Source organism: Physeter macrocephalus, chromosome 8 (assembly GCF_002837175.3).
Source record: "Physeter macrocephalus isolate SW-GA chromosome 8, ASM283717v5, whole genome shotgun sequence".
NCBI classification, from domain to species: Eukaryota; Metazoa; Chordata; class Mammalia; order Artiodactyla; family Physeteridae; genus Physeter; species Physeter macrocephalus.
In genome coordinates this window covers 70,564,044-70,569,468 of record NC_041221.1, presented here as the reverse complement: position 1 = coordinate 70,569,468, position 5,425 = coordinate 70,564,044, and the positions used below count along the sequence as shown (strand labels likewise).

Genomic DNA, 5,425 nt, shown 5'->3' with positions numbered 1-5,425 from the left:
CTGGAGGATCCCGCATGCCGCGGAGCGGCTGGGCCCGTGAGCCATGGCCGCTGAGCCTGCGCGTCCGGAGCCTGTGCTCCGCAACGGGAGAGGCCACAGCAGTGAGAGGCCCGCGTACCGCAAAAAAAACAAAAACAAAAACAAAAACATAATCAACTTCCAATCCCAATTTTTCAGATGAAAGTATAAAGAAAAAGTGACAACACAACAAAAGGTACATCTATTCTGGAATGGTGAACCATGGTCAGGTTCTTTTCCTGGTAGAATTCTGGACTGGAAATGGGCCACCTCCTGCCAGGGAAGCCATCTAACCCTCCAGGTATCCAGCTTCCCACTCCCTTCCCTACAGAAAAACAAAGCCTGAGACCCCAGTGTCAGCAGGTGCTTTACAACCTGTCCTAGGTCTTGATTGTGGTGGTGGTTCTCTCATTCCCCATATGAGCACAAAGTTCGGCATCACAGCCGGCAGCCTCTCCAGATACTCCAAAACTGCATTGCCCCACCAAGGCTATACATTTTTTTTTTTTCTGAAAAAAAAAAAAAAAACAAACAAACACAGCTTGGGATAGCTCAATTTCAACCTTGGTTATGACCTTATTAACTCATACAAAGCAAAGTTTTTTGTCATTTGTTTAGTTTCTAATTGGCTCTTGAATAGTGACTGTGCGTGTGTTTAAAAGCTACAAGTCAGCCTCATTTTTCACAGCAGATAGGTATGTAGTTAAATTTTGAAAAATCTGGTCATAAAAACTGCACGAGATTTGGTTACAGGAATTCTACGATACAGTGTAGTCACAAATAAACTGAGTTCTTTGATAAAATAAATGCTTGTATTTTATCAGTCCTGCAATTTTAAATTTTTATGCTTGATTTGTTTAAAGCAAATTCAACTCTATTTAGAAAGTAGAAAGTTTTAGAATTTCTTCTTTCTTCTTTGTTTTGGTTTGTTTATTAATAACAGACTACAACAGGAACAGACTGTGTTCCAAAGAGGAAGACTCTGCTAGAATTGAAGCTACAATCTTATAATTTTCCCATACTTAGCCACTGCTGATTGACTCTCCATGTAGAGACTTTTTCTCTTAACTTGATGTTAATTTACGGAGAGTCTTATCACAATATATGTTTATTCACAATACAAAATGCATTTTTCTCTCTCTTGTTGAAAATCCCAAGATGCCCCAGTGCTTGGCTTCCTGTTGTCTTCCCCCAAAGACTCCACGTATTTGCATCTCATATGAAAAAAAAAAAAAAAAGACCAAAACTAGATTGGTACCACCTCAGAGGTGAACTGCCTACCGGGTTGGTCAATGTCAGGGCTGTGGGCTATGACACACCCCAGGTGTTTAGGGCTTCCCACTCCATGACTTACCTTCAACCAGGCACATCCCATCGACCAGGCTCAAGAGCTAAGATCTCCAACCATCCCGGCTGCTGACCCGATAGGCACCTGGGCAACCCCACAAGGTCTTGGAATAACTGGCACCCACAAAACAAAGTTCTAAGAGGAAAGAACAAATGCATGCTGCCTGGGCCCTCCAGAGACCAAGAAACACGACGATCCTACAGAAAACAAGTTTTGACAAGTAAGGGACAACGGGGGGTGGGTAGGATGATGAACAGCCACTGCTAAAGGTGAGGTTCAAAAATGAAATATGAAAATCAGAAGGAAGAAATGTTAGAGAGAGACGCAATTGAAGCAAGAACCAAATGCTAACAAAACAGTGAGACCTGACAAGAAAAAGATTTTCAGAAAGGAAATGCAATAGAAGTGAAATGGGAGATAGGCAAGGAAAGAAACGCAGCCTATAACAAAACAAAGCCAAGGAAAAGAAAGAAGAGGCCTTTTCCTGAGCACAGAGGCCAGGGAGATTATAAGGTATGGACCAGCTCTCCAACTATCTCCATCTGAACAGATATATTCCTACCACTGGGGTTGGTTTGGTTTGGTTTTTAAGTCAGAAACAATAGTAACTCGGTAAACACTTATAGACACAATTTTTTCACGATTAGTAAATTAAAAACTCTCAAATGTCAATTGCCCCAGACTAGCAAATCTCCAAACCCCAGAACCTTCAATATGTTCCAACTATGCAGGAGCTAAAAGAGAAATATTAGGAGTAGGTTTTATTCCTGCCATTTACGGGCATTGGTACTTCAGGAGTTTACCTGGGGCAAATAGCACCTCTGTCAGGGGGAGGTAGAGGGAGAAGAGTTTGGTTCCAGCTGTGCAAAATTCTGTGGCTTATTGGAGGGACCTTCTCTGCTTTAAAACAGATAGAAGCTGGTGTGTGAAATTCAAGCCACCTCTAGAAATGTGTTTAGAAAACGTGTTCTGATGTTGCCACATTATAAAGGTCCTCTGTCCAGAATCTTAACCTTTTTCTTCTAATTCCTCAGCTCTTCCCCAAACCCCTGTGTCCTCCACCCAGGGATGGTTCAAGAACTCCTGTGACTTGAGAGACCCTCCGTCACAGGAGGAAGCAGCAGCACTAAGCACAGATTGGGTATGCAAACCCAGTGAGCCACCTTAATTATCTTCTTCGTATGTACAAATATTTCCTCTCATCCCTACTTAACAATCAGCAGTCGTGATGGGCTCTGATGACAACGATAAATTGGGCCTCGGACAGCCACCTCCTGCTCCATCATTAAAGGGGACTATTTACCGGGGCCTTTGCAGTCAATCCATCTCCTTAGTACTGGAAAGACACCACGGCTCACAGTGGTCACCGGTTCTGAGCAGGGAAGCACTCAGGGGCCCCAGCGGCAGCTCACAGCCATGAATTCTGCACAATTAAGAAAACACATCTGCATGAAATGAGGAGTGGACCAGGGGCCTGGGGACCAAGTCAGCATGTCCTTGGCATTTACTAAGTCCAGATGTCTATATCTTCTGGGCAGGAAGTCAGAGTCTGTCCAGATGGCATCTTGATTGCTTTCGGCTCAGCTGATTAAATTGCTAAGGCTGACATCTCTTCCAAATTCCCTCTCCATTCTATGAAAATGTGGTTGTCAAATAGTGCCAGGAAGAGTCATCTGAAGATGGCAGACTGAGAGGGCCCAATTGAGAACCTGAGTGCCTGGGACATAGAGCCAGGCAAATTTCCTGCCACATGTCTGGGACTTTGGGATTCTTTCTGCTACAAGCAAGGGAATTTCTGGAGAGGCAGTGCTGAGGGGCAAGATCGTGACTGGATCAGAGATCCAGTTAGGAGCCCTGGCTCCTCCACTTTCTGACCTGTGACCTTGTGCATATTCCTAAGCCACTCTGGCCTCAGTTTACTCACCTATAAATCTGGGATAACAAAAGGAATCACTTCAACAAGCTGTTCTGAAGATTTATGAGATCATGCACATCAAGTGCTTATAAGAGAACCAGGCACATGGTAAGGGTTCCCTGCATACATTTTATTAGTACATTTGGCCCTCTGTATCCACAGGTTCTGCATCGACGGATTCAACCAGCCATGGATAGAAAGTAGTTGGGAAAAAAATTTCTAGAAAGTTCCAAAAAGCAAAACTTGAATTTGTCACAAACTAGCAGTTATTTACACAGTATTTACATTGTTTTAGGTATTATAAGTAATTTAGAGATGATTTAAAGTATAGGGGAGGATGTGTGTAGAGTCTTTGCAAACACTATGCCATTTTATATGAGACTTGAGCATCTGTGGATGTTGGTATCCATTGGGGCCCTGGAATCAATACCCCACAGATACTTGGGATGACTGAAGTCTTGTTCATTTTTGTTCCTGGCTTTACTTTGCCTTCTGAAGAGGTGCTCCTTAAAAACACAAACCTGCCACTAATCTCTTCATGACATTTTTTTTTCTTAGATTCCATATATATATGTGTTAGCATACGGTATTTGTTTTTCTCCTTCTGACTTACTTCACTCTGTATGATTAGTGGTAGGACGGGAATAAAACACAGACCTACTAGAGCATGGACTTGAGGACATGGGGAGGGGGAAGGGTAAGCTGTGACGAAGTGAGAGACCTACTAGAGCATGGACTTGAGGACATGGGGAGGGGGAAGGGTAAGCTGTGACGAAGTGAGAGACCTACTAGAGCATGGACTTGAGGACATGGGGAGGGGGAAGGGTAAGCTGTGACGAAGTGAGAGACCTACTAGAGCATGGACTTGAGGACATGGGGAGGGGGAAGGGTAAGCTGTGACGAAGTGAGAGAGTGGCAGGGACATATATGCACTACCAAATGTAAATTAGATAGCTAGTGGGAAGCTGCCGCATAGCACAGGGAGATCACCTCTGTGCTTTGTGACCATGAGAGGGGTGGGATAGGGAGGGTGGGAGGGAGGGAGGCACAAGAGGGAAGAGATATGGGAACATATGTATATGTATAACTGATTCACTTTGTTGTAAAGGAGAAACTAACACACTATTGTAAAACAGTTATACTCCAATAAAGATGTTAAAAAAAAATAACATAAAATAAAAAATAATAAAAAAAATAAAAAGACAGAGATTGAAAAAAAAAAAAAACACAAAACTGCATGAGGGCAAGGGACCAGCCTGGTCACTTGCACATGCTTTATACCAGAAATCATAAATAATTCTTTATAGTCCTTTATGGGTTACCTTTCTTCCACAAGCACTCTTGAGAGGTAAGCAAGGCAGAGACGGCATTTCTCTTTTACTGAAGTTGAGACTCTAAGAGGGTAATGACTTGTCCAAGATCACATCGGTAGCTGTGTCTGAGGATGGAAACCCATAAAGGCTGTTGAACTCCTATCTGCTACAGATCCTACTCATACAAGGAAGTCAATGCTGCAAATGGAGCAGAGGAATGAACATGCTCCCCTCTGACCACCACCAACCCACCCCCAACAAACACTTCTGGTCATGCCCATGGGACATGCAGAGCATCACCAGGATGAAGAAAGGAGGCCATGGTGATATTCACAGAAATTGCTGCCTACCTCTGCTACTTTAGAAACTCCTTTCTTCCTAGGCTTCACTCTACAGGGCTGTGGGAACTTAATCTAATGCTATGCTCACAGGAAGGAGCCCGACAAGAGACAGGATGTGGAAAATGTTCCAGAAGGCCTAAAAGTCAATGGCTCAATAATAATGTGAATAATCTCAACTCTTAGGATGTTAGACTCAACGTTATTCGTTTACGTTCTTAAAGGAAAAAAGATGGCAGGGTTGGATTAGGTTATTTTAAAGCTTATTTTTAGCTTTAAAATTGTTGATGTTAATGGACCACTATTAGGACCCCTTTATTTCAGAGTGGAGAGTTTATCTGAGAATCTCAGTTCTCAGTCCTGTGCCCCCATATCTCACCGCCTGTGAATATCATTAACTTAAAGCTTGAGAGAAAAGCCCTAAGGATGCTTTTAAAATTTCTGCCTTTATAAAATACACCAGGTGAAAGAGAAGTTAGTAGATGGCACTTAC

The 5,425-nt window shown here is 43.0% G+C and overlaps 1 long non-coding RNA gene across 1 annotated transcript in view; it reads right to left on the bottom strand.

Moving 5' to 3' along the window:
* Positions 1 to 5,425, bottom strand: part of LOC102993634 (uncharacterized) — a 36,038-nt gene that overhangs the window by 21,528 nt on the left and 9,085 nt on the right. The window contains exons 3-5 of the long non-coding RNA XR_003680926.2: positions 4,604 to 4,719; positions 1,373 to 1,501; positions 394 to 527 (exon numbers count right to left, since the gene is read on the bottom strand). This is a non-coding gene — a long non-coding RNA (uncharacterized lncRNA). The remainder of the gene's footprint in view (positions 1 to 393; positions 528 to 1,372; positions 1,502 to 4,603; positions 4,720 to 5,425) is intronic.